The following is a 20,452-nucleotide window of genomic DNA, read 5'->3' as shown; positions in this document are numbered from 1 at the left end:
CATCAAAGGATGGATCATTGATGCATCATAGATGCATCAAAGATGGATCATTGATGAATCATAGATGCATCATAGATGCATCAAAGATGGATCATTGATGCATCATAGATGCATCAAAGATGGATCATTGATGCATCATAGATGAATCATAGATGCATCATAGATGCATCAAAGATGGATCATTGATGCATCATAGATGAATCATTGATGGATCATAGATGAATTATAGATGCATCATAGATGGAACGTAGATGCATCATAGCATCAATGATCCATCTTTGATGCATCTATGATGCATCTATGATTCATCTATGATGCATCAATGATCCATCTTTGATGCATCTATGATCCATCTTTGATGCATCTATGATGCATCAATGATCCATCCTTTGATGCATCTATGATTCATCTATGATGCATCAATGATCCATCTTTGATGCATCTATGATGCATCAATGATCCATCTTTGATGCATCTATGATGCATCTATGATTCATCTATGATGCATCAATGATCCATCTTTGATTCATCTATGATGCATCAATGATTCATCTATGATGCATCAATGATCCATCTTTGATGCATCTATGATGCATCAATGATCCATCCTTTGATGCATCTATGATGCATCTATGATTCATCTATGATGCATCAATGATCCATCTTTGATGCATCTATGATGCATCAAAGATGGATCATTGATGCATAATAGATGAATCATAGATGCATCAAAGGATGGATCATTGATGCATCATAGATGCATCAAAGATGGATCATAGATGCATCAAAGATGGATCATTGATGCATCATAGATGCATCATAGATGAATCATAGATGCATCATAGATGCATCAAAGATGGATCACAGATGCATCATAGATGGATCATAGATGCATCATAGATGCATCATAGATTCATCATAAATACATCATAGATGCTTCATAGATGGAACATAGATGCGTCATAGATGGAATGCATCATAGATGGAACATAGATGCATCATAGATGGAACATAGATGCATCATAGATGGATCATTGATCCATCATAGATGAATCATAGATGCATCATAGATGGATCATTGATGCATCATAGATGCATCATAGATGGATCATTGATGCATCATAGATGAATCATAGATGCATCATAGATGCATCAAAGATGGATCATTGATGCATCATAGATGAATCATAGATGCATCATAGATGCATCAAAGGATGGATCATTGATGCATCATAGATGCATCAAAGATGGATCATTGATGCATCATAGATGAATCATAGATGCATCATAGATGCATCAAAGATGGATCATTGATGCATCATAGATGCATCAAAGATGGATCATTGATGCATCATAGATGAATCATAGATGCATCATAGATGCATCAAAGATGGATCATTGATGCATCATAGATGAATCATTGATGGATCATAGATGAATCATAGATGCATCATAGATGGAACGTAGATGCATCATAGCATCAATGATCCATCTTTGATGCATCTATGATGCATCTATGATTCATCTATGATGCATCAATGATCCATCTTTGATGCATCTATGATGCATCTATGATGCATCAATGATCCATCTTTGATGCATCTATGATGCATCTATGATTTATCTATGATGCATCTTTGATTCATCTATGATGCATCAATGATCCATCTTTGATGCATCTATGATTCATCTATGATGCATCAATGATCTATCTTTGATGCATCTATGATGCATCTATGATGCATCAATGATCCATCTTTGATGCATCTATGATGCATCAATGATCCATCTTTGATGCATCTATGATGCATCTATGATTTATCTATGATGCATCTTTGATTCATCTATGATGCATCTGTGATCCATCTTTGATGCATCTATGATGCATCAATGATCCATCTTTGATGCATCTATGATTCATCTATGATGCATCAATGATCCATCTTTGATGCATCATCTTTGATGCATATATGATGCATCAATGATCCATCTTTGATGCATCTATGATGCATCAATGATCCATCTTTGATGCATCTATGATGCATCTATGATTCATCTATGATGCATCAATGATCCATCTTTGATGCATCTATGATGCATCAATGATCCATCTTTGATGCATCTATGATGCATCAATGATCCATCTTTGATGCATCTATGATGCATCAATGATCCATCCTTTGATGCATCTATGATCCATCTTTGATGCATCTATGATGCATCTATGATTCATCTATGATGCATCAATGATCCATCTTTGATGCATCTATGATGCATCAATGATCCATCCTTTGATGCATCTATGATGCATCATAGATGCATCAATGATCCATCTTTGATGCATTTATGATGCATCAATGATCCATCTTTGATGCATCTACGTTCCATCTATGATGCATCTACGTTCCATCTATGATGCATCTATGATTCATCTATGATCCATCAATGATTCATCTATGATGCATCTATGATCCATCTATGACGCATCTATGATCCATCTATGATGCATCTATGTTCCATCTATGACGCATCTATGATCCATCTATGATCCATCTATGTTCCATCTATGATGCATCTATGATGTATCTATGATGAATCTATGATGCATCATAGATGGTGCATAGATGCATCATAGATAGTGCATAGATGCATCAAAAATGGAACATAGATGCATCATAGATGTATCATAGATTGTAGATTGATCATAGGTAGGATCATAGATGGATCATAGATGCATCATAGATGGATCACAGATGCATCATAGATGCAACATAGATGCATCATAGATGGATCATAGATGCATCATAGATGCATCATAGATTCATCATAGATACATCATAGATGCTTCATAGATGGAACATAGATGCGTCATAGATGGAATGCATCATAGATGGAACATAGATGCATCATAGATGGAACATAGATGCATCATAGATGGATCATTGATGCATCATAGATGAATCATAGATGCATCATAGATGCATCAAAGATGGATCATTGATGCATCATAGATGCATCAAAGATGGATCATTGATGCATCATAGATGAATCATAGATGCATCAAAGATGGATCATTGATGCATCATAGATGCATCAAAGATGGATCATTGATGCATCAAAGATGGATCATTGATGCATCATAGATGAATCATAGATGCATCAGAGATGCATCAAAGGATGGATCATTGATGCATCATAGATGCATCAAAGATGAATCATTGATGCATCATAGATGAATCATAGATGCATCATAGATGCATCAAAGATGGATCATTGATGCATCATAGATGCATCAAAGATGGATCATTGATGCATCATAGATGAATCATAGATGCATCATAGATGCATCAAAGATGGATCATTGATGCATCATAGATGAATCAAAGATGGATCATTGATGCATCATAGATGAATCATAGATGCATCATAGATGCATCAAAGGATGGATCATTGATGCATCATAGATGAATCATTGATGCATCATAGATGCATCAAAGATGGATCATTGATGCATCATAGATGCATCAAAGATGGATCATTGATGCATCATAGATGAATCATAGATGCATCAAAGGATGGATCATTGATGCATCATAGATGCATCAAAGGATGGATCATTGATGCATCATAGATGCATCAAAGATGGATCATAGATGCATCAAAGATGGATCATTGATGCATCATAGATGCATCAAAGATGGATCATTGATGCATCATAGATGAATCATAGATGCATCATAGATGCATCAAAGATGGGTCATTGATGCCATGATGCATCTACGTTCCATCTATGATGCATCTATGATTCATCTATGATCCATCAATGATTCATCTATGATGCATCAATGATCCATCTTTGATGCATCTATGATGCATCTATGATTCATCTATGATGCATCAATGATCCATCTTTGATGCATCTATGATGCATCAATGATCCATCTTTGATGCATCTATGATGCATCTATGATTCATCTTTGATGCATCAATGATCCATCTTTGATGCATCTATGATGCATCAATGATCCATCCTTTGATGCATCTATGATGCATCTATGATTCATCTATGATGCATCAATGATCCATCTTTGATGCATCTATGATGCATCAATGATCCATCTTTGATGCATCTATGATGCATTTATGATTCATCTATGATGCATCAATGATCCATCTATGATGCATCTATGATTCATCTATGATGGATCAATGATCCATCTATGATGCATCTATGTTCCATCTATGATGCATCTATGTTCCATCTATGATGCATTCCATCTATGACGCATCTATGTTCCATCTATGAAGCATCTATGATGTATCTATGATGAATCTATGATGCATCTATGATGCATCTATGATCCATCTATGATGCATCTGTGATCCATCTTTGATGCATCTATGATGCATCAATGATCCATCTTTGATGCATCTATGATGCATCTATGATTCATCTATGATGCATCAATGATCCATCTTTGATGCATCTATGATGCATCAATGATCCATCTTTGATGCATCTATGATGCATCAATGATTTATCTATGATGCATCTTTGATTCATCTATGATGCATCTGTGATCCATCTTTGATGCATCTATGATGCATCAATGATCCATCTTTGATGCATCTATGATGCATCTATGATTCATCTATGATGCATCAATGATCCATCTTTGATGCATCAATGATCCATCTTTGATGCATCTATGATGCATCAATGATCCATCTTTGATGCATCTATGATGCATCTATGATTCATCTATGATGCATCAAAGATGGATCATTGATGCATCATAGATGAATCATAGATGCATCATAGATGCATCAAAGATGGATCATTGATGCATCATAGATGCATCAAAGATGGATCATTGATGCATCATAGATGAATCAAAGATGCATCATAGATAAATCATAGATGCATCATAGATGCATCAAAGATGGATCATTGATGCATCATAGATGCATCAAAGATGGATCATTGATGCATCATAGATGAATCATAGATGCATCATAGATGCATCAAAGATGGATCATTGATGCATCATAGATGCATCAAAGATGGATCATTGATGCATCATAGATGCATCAAAGATGGATCATTGATGCATCATAGATGAATCATAGATGCATCATAGATGCATCAAAGATGGATCATTGATGCATCATAGATGAATCAAAGATGGATCATTGATGCATCATAGATGAATCATAGATGCATCATAGATGCATCAAAGGATGGATCATTGATGCATCATAGATGAATCATTGATGCATCATAGATGCATCAAAGATGGATCATTGATGCATCATAGATGCATCAAAGATGGATCACAGATGCATCATAGATGGATCATAGATGCATCATAGATGCATCATAGATTCATCATAGATACATCATAGATGCTTCATAGATGGAACATAGATGCGTCATAGATGGAATGCATCATAGATGGAACATAGATGCATCATAGATGGAACATAGATGCATCATAGATGGATCATTGATCCATCATAGATGAATCATAGATGCATCATAGATGGATCATTGATGCATCATAGATGAATCATAGATGCATCATAGATGCATCAAAGATGGATCATTGATGCATCATAGATGAATCATAGATGCATCATAGATGCATCAAAGGATGGATCATTGATGCATCATAGATGCATCAAAGATGGATCATTGATGAATCATAGATGCATCATAGATGCATCAAAGATGGATCATTGATGCATCATAGATGCATCAAAGATGGATCATTGATGCATCATAGATGAATCATAGATGCATCATAGATGCATCAAAGATGGATCATTGATGCATCATAGATGAATCATTGATGGATCATAGATGAATCATAGATGCATCATAGATGGAACGTAGATGCATCATAGCATCAATGATCCATCTTTGATGCATCTATGATGCATCTATGATTCATCTATGATGCATCAATGATCCATCTTTGATGCATCTATGATCCATCTTTGATGCATCTATGATGCATCAATGATCCATCCTTTGATGCATCTATGATTCATCTATGATGCATCAATGATCCATCTTTGATGCATCTATGATGCATCAATGATCCATCTTTGATGCATCTATGATGCATCTATGATTCATCTATGATGCATCAATGATCCATCTTTGATTCATCTATGATGCATCAATGATTCATCTATGATGCATCAATGATCCATCTTTGATGCATCTATGATGCATCAATGATCCATCCTTTGATGCATCTATGATGCATCTATGATTCATCTATGATGCATCAATGATCCATCTTTGATGCATCTATGATGCATCAAAGATGGATCATTGATGCATAATAGATGAATCATAGATGCATCAAAGGATGGATCATTGATGCATCATAGATGCATCAAAGATGGATCATAGATGCATCAAAGATGGATCATTGATGCATCATAGATGCATCAAAGATGGATCATTGATGCATCATAGATGAATCATAGATGCATCATAGATGCATCAAAGATGGATCATTGATGCTATGATGCATCTACGTTCCATCTATGATGCATCTATGATTCATCTATGATCCATCAATGATTCATCTATGATGCATCAATGATCCATCTTTGATGCATCTATGATGCATCTATGATTCATCTATGATGCATCAATGATCCATCTTTGATGCATCTATGATGCATCAATGATCCATCTTTGATGCATCTATGATGCATCTATGATTCATCTATGATGCATCAATGATCCATCTTTGATGCATCTATGATGCATCAATGATCCATCCTTTGATGCATCTATGATGCATCTATGATTCATCTATGATGCATCAATGATCCATCTTTGATGCATCTATGATGCATCTATGATTCATCTATGATGCATCAATGATCCATCTATGATGCATCTATGATTCATCTATGATGGATCAATGATCCATCTATGATGCATCTATGTTCCATCTATGATGCATCTATGTTCCATCTATGATGCATTCCATCTATGACGCATCTATGTTCCATCTATGAAGCATCTATGATGTATTTATGATGAATCTATGATGCATCTATGATGCATCTATGATCCATCTATGATGCATCTGTGATCCATCTTTGATGCATCTATGATGCATCAATGATCCATCTTTGATGCATCTATGATTCATCTATGATGCATCAATGATCCATCTTTGATGCATCTATGATGCATCAATGATCCATCTTTGATGCATCTATGATGCATCTATGATTTATCTATGATGCATCTTTGATTCATCTATGATGCATCTGTGATCCATCTTTGATGCATCTATGATGCATCAATGATCCATCTTTGATGCATCTATGATGCATCTATGATTCATCTATGATGCATCAATGATCCATCTTTGATGCATCTATGATGCATCAATGATCCATCTTTGATGCATCATCTTTGATGCATATATGATGCATCAATGATCCATCTTTGATGCATCTATGATGCATCAATGATCCATCTTTGATGCATCTATGATGCATCTATGATTCATCTATGATGCATCAATGATCCATCTTTGATGCATCTATGATGCATCAATGATCCATCTTTGATGCATCTATGATGCATCAATGATCCATCCTTTGATGCATCTATGATCCATCTTTGATGCATCTATGATGCATCTATGATTCATCTATGATGCATCAATGATCCATCTTTGATGCATCTATGATGCATCAATGATCCATCCTTTGATGCATCTATGATGCATCATAGATGCATCAATGATCCATCTTTGATGCATTTATGATGCATCAATGATCCATCTTTGATGCATCTACGTTCCATCTATGATGCATCTACGTTCCATCTATGATGCATCTATGATTCATCTATGATCCATCAATGATTCATCTATGATGCATCTATGATCCATCTATGACGCATCTATGATCCATCTATGATGCATCTATGTTCCATCTATGACGCATCTATGATCCATCTATGATCCATCTATGTTCCATCTATGATGCATCTATGATGTATCTATGATGAATCTATGATGCATCATAGATGGTGCATAGATGCATCATAGATAGTGCATAGATGCATCAAAAATGGAACATAGATGCATCATTATAGATGTATCATAGATTGTAGATTGATCATAGGTAGGATCATAGATGGATCATAGATGCATCATAGATGGATCACAGATGCATCATAGATGCAACATAGATGCATCATAGATGGATCATAGATGCATCATAGATGCATCATAGATTCATCATAGATACATCATAGATGCTTTATAGATGGAACATAGATGCGTCATAGATGGAATGCATCATAGATGGAACATAGATGCATCATAGATGGAACATAGATGCATCATAGATGGATCATTGATGCATCATAGATGAATCATAGATGCATCATAGATGCATCAAAGATGGATCATTGATGCATCATAGATGCATCAAAGATGGATCATTGATGCATCATAGATGAATCATAGATGCATCAAAGATGGATCATTGATGCATCAAAGATGGATCATTGATGCATCATAGATGAATCATAGATGCATCAGAGATGCATCAAAGGATGGATCATTGATGCATCATAGATGCATCAGAGATGCATCAAAGGATGGATCATTGATGCATCATAGATGCATCAGAGATGCATCAAAGGATGGATCATTGATGCATCATAGATGCATCAGAGATGCATCAAAGGATGGATCATTGATGCATCATAGATGCATCAAAGATGAATCATTGATGCATCATAGATGAATCATAGATGCATCATAGATGCATCAAAGATGGATCATTGATGCATCATAGATGCATCAAAGATGGATCATTGATGCATCATAGATGAATCATAGATGCATCATAGATGCATCAAAGATGGATCATTGATGCATCATAGATGAATCAAAGATGGATCATTGATGCATCATAGATGAATCATAGATGCATCATAGATGCATCAAAGGATGGATCATTGATGCATCATAGATGAATCATTGATGCATCATAGATGCATCAAAGATGGATCATTGATGCATCATAGATGCATCAAAGATGGATCATTGATGCATCATAGATGAATCATAGATGCATCAAAGGATGGATCATTGATGCATCATAGATGCATCAAAGGATGGATCATTGATGCATCATAGATGCATCAAAGATGGATCATTGATGCATCATAGATGAATCATAGATGCATCATAGATGCATCAAAGATGGGTCATTGATGCCATGATGCATCTACGTTCCATCTATGATGCATCTATGATTCATCTATGATCCATCAATGATTCATCTATGATGCATCAATGATCCATCTTTGATGCATCTATGATGCATCTATGATTCATCTATGATGCATCAATGATCCATCTTTGATGCATCTATGATGCATCAATGATCCATCCTTTGATGCATCTATGATGCATCTATGATTCATCTATGATGCATCAATGATCCATCTTTGATGCATCTATGATGCATCTATGATTCATCTATGATGCATCAATGATCCATCTATGATGCATCTATGATTCATCTATGATGGATCAATGATCCATCTATGATGCATCTATGTTCCATCTATGATGCATCTATGTTCCATCTATGATGCATTCCATCTATGACGCATCTATGTTCCATCTATGAAGCATCTATGATGTATTTATGATGAATCTATGATGCATCTATGATGCATCTATGATCCATCTATGATGCATCTGTGATCCATCTTTGATGCATCTATGATGCATCAATGATCCATCTTTGATGCATCTATGATTCATCTATGATGCATCAATGATCCATCTTTGATGCATCTATGATGCATCAATGATCCATCTTTGATGCATCTATGATGCATCTATGATTTATCTATGATGCATCTTTGATTCATCTATGATGCATCTGTGATCCATCTTTGATGCATCTATGATGCATCAATGATCCATCTTTGATGCATCTATGATGCATCTATGATTCATCTATGATGCATCAATGATCCATCTTTGATGCATCTATGATGCATCAATGATCCATCTTTGATGCATCATCTTTGATGCATATATGATGCATCAATGATCCATCTTTGATGCATCTATGATGCATCAATGATCCATCTTTGATGCATCTATGATGCATCAATGATCCATCTTTGATGCATCTATGATGCATCAATGATCCATCTTTGATGCATCTATGATGCATCAATGATCCATCCTTTGATGCATCTATGATCCATCTTTGATGCATCTATGATGCATCTATGATTCATCTATGATGCATCAATGATCCATCTTTGATGCATCTATGATGCATCAATGATCCATCCTTTGATGCATCTATGATGCATCATAGATGCATCAATGATCCATCTTTGATGCATTTTTGATGCATCAATGATCCATCTTTGATGCATCTACGTTCCATCTATGATGCATCTACGTTCCATCTATGATGCATCTATGATTCATCTATGATCCATCAATGATTCATCTATGATGCATCTATGATCCATCTATGACGCATCTATGATCCATCTATGATGCATCTATGTTCCATCTATGACGCATCTATGATCCATCTATGATCCATCTATGTTCCATCTATGATGCATCTATGATGTATCTATGATGAATCTATGATGCATCATAGATGGTGCATAGATGCATCATAGATAGTGCATAGATGCATCAAAAATGGAACATAGATGCATCATAGATGTATCATAGATTGTAGATTGATCATAGGTAGGATCATAGATGGATCATAGATGCATCATAGATGGATCACAGATGCATCATAGATGCAACATAGATGCATCATAGATGGATCATAGATGCATCATAGATGCATCATAGATTCATCATAGATACATCATAGATGCTTCATAGATGGAACATAGATGCGTCATAGATGGAATGCATCATAGATGGAACATAGATGCATCATAGATGGAACATAGATGCATCATAGATGAACATAGATGCATCATAGATGGATCATTGATGCATCATAGATGAATCATAGATGCATCATAGATGCATCAAAGATGGATCATTGATGCATCATAGATGCATCAAAGATGGATCATTGATGCATCATAGATGAATCATAGATGCATCAAAGATGGATCATTGATGCATCAAAGATGGATCATTGATGCATCATAGATGAATCATAGATGCATCAGAGATGCATCAAAGGATGGATCATTGATGCATCATAGATGCATCAGAGATGCATCAAAGGATGGATCATTGATGCATCATAGATGCATCAGAGATGCATCAAAGGATGGATCATTGATGCATCATAGATGCATCAAAGATGAATCATTGATGCATCATAGATGAATCATAGATGCATCATAGATGCATCAAAGATGGATCATTGATGCATCATAGATGCATCAAAGATGGATCATTGATGCATCATAGATGAATCATAGATGCATCATAGATGCATCAAAGATGGATCATTGATGCATCATAGATGAATCAAAGATGGATCATTGATGCATCATAGATGAATCATAGATGCATCATAGATGCATCAAAGGATGGATCATTGATGCATCATAGATGAATCATTGATGCATCATAGATGCATCAAAGATGGATCATTGATGCATCATAGATGCATCAAAGATGGATCATTGATGCATCATAGATGAATCATAGATGCATCAAAGGATGGATCATTGATGCATCATAGATGCATCAAAGGATGGATCATTGATGCATCATAGATGCATCAAAGATGGATCATTGATGCATCATAGATGAATCATAGATGCATCATAGATGCATCAAAGATGGGTCATTGATGCCATGATGCATCTACGTTCCATCCATGATGCATCTATGATTCATCTATGATCCATCAATGATTCATCTATGATGCATCAATGATCCATCTTTGATGCATCTATGATGCATCTATGATTCATCTATGATGCATCAATGATCCATCTTTGATGCATCTATGATGCATCAATGATCCATCCTTTGATGCATCTATGATGCATCTATGATTCATCTATGATGCATCAATGATCCATCTTTGATGCATCTATGATGCATCAATGATCCATCTTTGATGCATCTATGATGCATCTATGATTCATCTATGATGCATCAATGATCCATCTATGATGCATCTATGATTCATCTATGATGGATCAATGATCCATCTATGATGCATCTATGTTCCATCTATGATGCATCTATGTTCCATCTATGATGCATTCCATCTATGACGCATCTATGTTCCATCTATGAAGCATCTATGATGTATCTATGATGAATCTATGATGCATCTATGATGCATCTATGATCCATCTATGATGCATCTGTGATCCATCTTTGATGCATCTATGATGCATCAATGATCCATCTTTGATGCATCTATGATGCATCTATGATTCATCTATGATGCATCAATGATCCATCTTTGATGCATCTATGATGCATCAATGATCCATCTTTGATGCATCTATGATGCATCTATGATTTATCTATGATGCATCTTTGATTCATCTATGATGCATCTGTGATCCATCTTTGATGCATCTATGATGCATCAATGATCCATCTTTGATGCATCTATGATGCATCTATGATTCATCTATGATGCATCAATGATCCATCTTTGATGCATCTATGATGCATCAATGATCCATCTTTGATGCATCAATGATCCATCTTTGATGCATCTATGATGCATCAATGATCCATCTTTGATGCATCTATGATGCATCTATGATTCATCTATGATGCATCAAAGATGGATCATTGATGCATCATAGATGAATCATAGATGCATCATAGATGCATCAAAGATGGATCATTGATGCATCATAGATGCATCAAAGATGGATCATTGATGCATCATAGATGAATCAAAGATGCATCATAGATAAATCATAGATGCATCATAGATGCATCAAAGATGGATCATTGATGCATCATAGATGCATCAAAGATGGATCATTGATGCATCATAGATGCATCAAAGATGCATCATAGATGCATCAAAGATGGATCATTGATGCATCATAGATGCATCAAAGATGGATCAAAGATGCATCATAGATGGATCATAGATGCATCATAGATTCATCATAGATACATCATAGATGCTTCATAGATGGAACATAGATGCGTCATATATGGAATGCATCATAGATGGAACATAGATGCATCATAGATGGAACATAGATGCATCATAGATGGATCATTGATCCATCATAGATGAATCATAGATGCATCATAGATGCATCAAAGGATGGATCATTGATGCATCATAGATGCATCAAAGATGGATCATTGATGCATCATAGATGAATCATAGATGCATCATAGATGCATCAAAGATGGATCATTGATGCATCATAGATGCATCAAAGATGGATCATTGATGCATCATAGATGAATCATAGATGCATCATAGATGCATCAAAGGATGGATCATTGATGCATCATAGATGCATCAAAGATGGATCATTGATGCATCATAGATGAATCATAGATGCATCATAGATGCATCAAAGATGGATCATTGATGCATCATAGATGCATCAAAGATGGATCATTGATGCATCATAGATGAATCATAGATGCATCATAGATGCATCAAAGATGGATCATTGATGCATCATAGATGAATCATTGATGGATCATAGATGAATCATAGATGCATCATAGATGGAACGTAGATGCATCATAGCATCAATGATCCATCTTTGATGCATCTATGATGCATCTATGATTCATCTATGATGCATCAATGATCCATCTTTGATGCATCTATGATGCATCAATGATCCATCTTTGATGCATCTATGATCCATCTTTGATGCATCTATGATGCATCAATGATCCATCCTTTGATGCATCTATGATTCATCTATGATGCATCAATGATCCATCTTTGATGCATCTATGATGCATCTATGATTCATCTATGATGCATCAATGATCCATCTTTGATGCATCTATGATGCATCAATGATTCATCTATGATGCATCAATGATCCATCTTTGATGCATCTATGATGCATCAATGATCCATCTTTGATGCATCTATGATGCATCAATGATCCATCCTTTGATGCATCTATGATGCATCTATAATTCATCTATGATGCATCAATGATCCATCTTTGATGCATCTATGATGCATCAATGATCCATCTTTGATGCATCTACGATGCATCAATGATCCATCTTTGATGCATCTATGATTCATCTATGATGCATCAATGATCCATCTTTGATGCATCTATGATGCATCAATGATCCATCTTTGATGCATCTATGATGCATCAATGATCCATCTTTGATGCATCTATGATGCATCTATGATTCATCTATGATGCATCAATGATTCATCTTTGATGCATCTATGATGCATCAATGATTCATCTATGATGCATCAATGATCCATCTTTGATGCATCTATGATGCATCAATGATCCATCCTATGATGCATCTATGATTCATCTATGATGCATCAATAATCCATCTTTGATGCATCTATGATGCATCTATGATTCATCTATGATGCATCAATGATCCATCTTTGATGCATCAATGATGCATCAATGATCCATCCTATGATGCATCTATGATGCATCTATGATGCATCAATGATCCATCTTTGATGCATCTATGATGCATCTATGATTCATCTATGATGCATCAATGATCCATCTTTGATGCATCTATGATGCATCAATGATCCATCTTTGATGCATCTATGATGCATCAATGATCCATCTTTGATGCATCTATGATGCATCTATGATTTATCTATGATGCATCAATGATCCATCTTTGATGCATCTATAATGCATCAATGATCCATCCTTTGATGCATCTATGATGCATCTATGATTCATCTATGATGCATCAATGATCCATCTTTGATGCATCTATAATGCATCAATGATCCATCCTTTGATGCATCTATGATGAATCTATGATTCATCTATGATGCATCAATGATCCATCTTTGATGCATCTATGATGCATCTATGATGCATCAATGATCCATCCTTTGATGCATCTATGGTTCATCTATGATGCATCAATGATGCATCTATGATGCATCAATGATCCATCTTTGATGCATCTATGATGCATCAATGATCCATCTTTGATGCATCTACGTTCCATCTATGATGCATCTACGTTCCATCTATGATGCATCTATGATTCATCTATGATCCATCAATGATTCATCTATGATGCATCTATGATCCATCTATGACGCATCTATGATCCATCTATGATGCATCTATGTTCCATCTATGACGCATCTATGATCCATCTATGATCCATCTATGTTCCATCTATGATGCATCTATGATGTATCTATGATGAATCTATGATGCATCATAGATGGTGCATAGATGCATCATAGATAGTGCATAGATGCATCAAAAATGGAACATAGATGCATCATAGATGTATCATAGATTGTAGATTGATCATAGGTAGGATCATAGATGGATCATAGATAGATCAAAGATGATGCATCATAGATGGAACATAGATGATGGATCATAGATGTATCATAGATGCATCTATGATTTATCTATGATGCATCTTTGATTCATCTATGATCCATCTATGTTCCATCTATGATGCATCTATGATGTATCTATGATGAATCTATGATGCATCATAGATGGTGCATAGATGCATCATAGATAGTGCATAGATGCATCAAAAATGGAACATAGATGCATCATAGATGTATCATAGATTGTAGATTGATCATAGGTAGGGTCATAGATGGATCATAGATGCATCATAGATGGATCACAGATGCATCATAGATGCAACATAGATGCATCATAGATGGATCATAGATGCATCATAGATGCATCATAGATTCATCATAGATACATCATAGATGCTTCATAGATGGAACATAGATTCGTCATAGATGGAATGCATCATAGATGGAACATAGATGCATCATAGATGGAACATAGATGCATCATAGATGGATCATTGATGCATCATAGATGAATCATAGATGCATCATAGATGCATCAAAGATGGATCATTGATGCATCATAGATGCATCAAAGATGGATCATTGATGCATCATAGATGAATCATAGATGCATCAAAGATGGATCATTGATGCATCATAGATGCATTAAAGATGGATCATTGATGCATCAAAGATGGATCATTGATGCATCAAAGATGGATCATTGATGCATCATAGATGCATCAAAGATGGATCATTGATGCATCATAGATGAATCATAGATGCATCATAGATGCATCAAAGGATGGATCATTGATGCATCATAGATGCATCAAAGATGAATCATTGATGCAACATATATGAATCATAGATGCATCATAGATGCATCAAAGATGGATCATTGATGCATCATAGATGCATCAAAGATGGATCATTGATGCATCATAGATGAATCATAGATGCATCATAGATGCATCAAAGATGGATCATTGATGCATCATAGATGCATCAAAGATGGATCATTGATGCATCATAGATGCATCAAAGATGGATCATTGATGCATCATAGATGAATCATAGATGCATCATAGATGCATCAAAGGATGGATCATTGATGCATCATAGATGCATCAAAGATGGATCATTGATGCATCATAGATGAATCATTGATGCATCTGCATCAAAGATGGATCATTGATGCATCATAGATGAATCATAGATGCATCATAGATGCATCAAAGATGGATCATTGATGCATCATAGATGCATCAAAGATGGATCACAGATGCATCATAGATGGATCATAGATGCATCATAGATGCATCATAGATTCATCATAGATACATCATAGATGCTTCATAGATGGAACATAGATGCGTCATAGATGGAATGCATCATAGATGGAACATAGATGCATCATAATGGAACATAGATGCATCATAGATGGATCATTGATCCATCATAGATGAATCATAGATGCATCATAGATGGATCATTGATGCATCATAGATGAATCATAGATGCATCATAGATGCATCAAAGATGGATCATTGATGCATCATAGATGAATCATAGATGCATCATAGATGCATCAAAGGATGGATCATTGATGCATCATAGATGCATCAAAGATGGATCATTGATGAATCATAGATGCATCATAGATGCATCAAAGATGGATCATTGATGCATCATAGATGCATCAAAGATGGATCATTGATGCATCATAGATGAATCATAGATGCATCATAGATGCATCAAAGATGGATCATTGATGCATCATAGATGAATCATTGATGGATCATAGATGAATTATAGATGCATCATAGATGGAACGTAGATGCATCATAGCATCAATGATCCATCTTTGATGCATCTATGATGCATCTATGATTCATCTATGATGCATCAATGATCCATCTTTGATGCATCTATGATCCATCTTTGATGCATCTATGATGCATCAATGATCCATCCTTTGATGCATCTATGATTCATCTATGATGCATCAATGATCCATCTTTGATGCATCTATGATGCATCAATGATCCATCTTTGATGCATCTATGATGCATCTATGATCCATCTTTGATGCATCTATGATGCATCTATGATTCATCTATGATGCATCAATGATCCATCTTTGATTCATCTATGATGCATCAATGATTCATCTATGATGCATCAATGATCCATCTTTGATGCATCTATGATGCATCAATGATCCATCCTTTGATGCATCTATGATGCATCTATGATTCATCTATGATGCATCAATGATCCATCTTTGATGCATCTATGATGCATCTATGATTCATCTATGATGCATCAATGATCCATCTTTGATGCATCAATGATGCATCAATGATCCATCCTATGATGCATCTATGATGCATCAAAGATGGATCATTGATGCATAATAGATGAATCATAGATGCATCAAAGGATGGATCATTGATGGATGATTTATCTATGATGCATCTTTGATTCATCTATGATCCATCTATGTTCCATCTATGATGCATCTATGATGTATCTATGATGAATCTATGATGTATCTATGATGAATCTATGATGCATCATAGATGGTGCATAGATGCATCATAGATAGTGCATCTATGATGCATCAAAGATGGATCATTGATGCATAATAGATGAATCATAGATGCATCAAAGGATGGATCATTGATGCATCATAGATGCATCAAAGATGGATCATAGATGCATCAAAGATGGATCATTGATGCATCATAGATGCATCAAAGATGGATCATTGATGCATCATAGATGAATCATAGATGCATCATAGATGCATCAAAGATGGATCATTGATGCATCATAGATGCATCAAAGATGGATCATTGATGCATCATAGATGCATCATAGATGCATCATAGGATGGATCATTGATGCATCATTGATGCATCAAAGATCCATCTTTGATGCATCTATGATGCATCAATGATCCATCTTTGATGCATCTATGATGCATCAATGATCCATCCTTTGATGCATCTATGATCCATCTTTGATGCATCTATGATGCATCTATGATTCATCTATGATGCATCAATGATCCATCTTTGATGCATCTATGATGCATCAATGATCCATCCTTTGATGCATCTATGATCCATCTTTGATGCATCTATGATGCATCTATGATTCATCTATGATGCATCAATGATCCATCTTTGATGCATCTATGATGCATCAATGATCCATCCTTTGATGCATCTATGATGCATCATAGATGCATCAATGATCCATCTTTGATGCATTTATGATGCATCAATGATCCATCTTTGATGCATCTACGTTCCATCTATGATGCATCTACGTTCCATCTATGATGCATCTATGATTCATCTATGATCCATCAATGATTCATCTATGATGCATCTATGATCCATCTATGACGCATCTATGATCCATCTATGATGCATCTATGTTCCATCTATGACGCATCTATGATCCATCTATGATCCATCTATGTTCCATCTATGATGCATCTATGATGTATCTATGATGAATCTATGATGCATCATAGATGGTGCATAGATGCATCATAGATAGTGCATAGATGCATCAAAAATGGAACATAGATGCATCATAGATGTATCATAGATTGTAGATTGATCATAGGTAGGATCATAGATGGATCATTGATGCATCATAGATGAATCATAGATGCATCATAGATGCATCAAAGATGAATCATAGATGCATCATAGATGCATCAAAGATGGATCATTGATGCATCATAGATGCATCAAAGATGGATCATTGATGCATCATAGATGCATCAAAGATGGATCATTGATGCATCATAGATGAATCATAGATGCATCATAGATGCATCAAAGATGGATCATTGATGCATCATAGATGAATCATAGATGCGGATTATTGATGCATCATAGATGCATCAAAGATGGATCATTGATGCATCATAGATGAATCATAGATGCATCATAGATGCATCAAAGATGGATCATTGATGCATCATAGATGCATCAAAGATGGATCATTGATGCATCATAGATGAATCATAGATGGATCATTGATGCATCATAGATGAATCATAGATGCATCATAGATGCATCAAAGATGGATCATTGATGCATCATAGATGCATCAAAGATGGGTCATTGATGCATTATAGATGAATCATAGATTCATCAAAGATGGATCATTGATGCATCATAGATGCATCAAAGATGGATCATTGATGCATCATAGATGCATCAAAGATGGATCATTGATGCATCATAGATGAATCATAGATGCATCATAGATGCATCAAAGATGGATCATTGATGCATCATAGATGCATCAAAGATGGATCATTGATGCATCATAGATGAATCATAGGTTCATCATGGGTTTAATATGCACATCATTCATACAATACAGAGCCATTTAGTACAACAGGAACGTAGCTAATGCCTGTACAATATAAGTAACGGACTGATTGTATTAAGCTGCATCAGGGGATCAATATACAGTTCGTTCTTACAATACAGAGCCATTTAGTACAACAGGAACGTAGCTAATGCCTGTACAATATAAGTAACTGACTGATTGTATTAAGCTGCATCAGGGGATCAATATACACATCATTCATACAATACAGAGTCATTTAGTACAACAGGAACCTAGCTAATGTTTGTACAGTAAGTAACTAACTGATTGTAGCTGCATCAGGGGATCAAATAAATATATTATATTGAAATATATTTAATGTAGCTTTTGAACGGCACTACTATAGTAGTTAAAGAAATAGCACTTATATTGGGTAGGAGTTTTTAATACTTTTTATAGCTAAAAAAAGAATACAATTGGAATTCAAAGCTCGGTTGGAAATTCGCCAAAGGCTCCGCACTATGATTGTTGGATA

This window comes from Macrosteles quadrilineatus, unplaced genomic scaffold (assembly GCF_028750875.1).
Source record: "Macrosteles quadrilineatus isolate MER2022 unplaced genomic scaffold, UCM_ALF_1.0 Scaffold_113__1_contigs__length_334533, whole genome shotgun sequence".
Taxonomy (NCBI): domain Eukaryota; kingdom Metazoa; phylum Arthropoda; class Insecta; order Hemiptera; family Cicadellidae; genus Macrosteles; species Macrosteles quadrilineatus.
The sequence above is the reverse complement of the archived record's forward strand: the minus strand, read 5'-3'. Positions refer to the sequence as shown.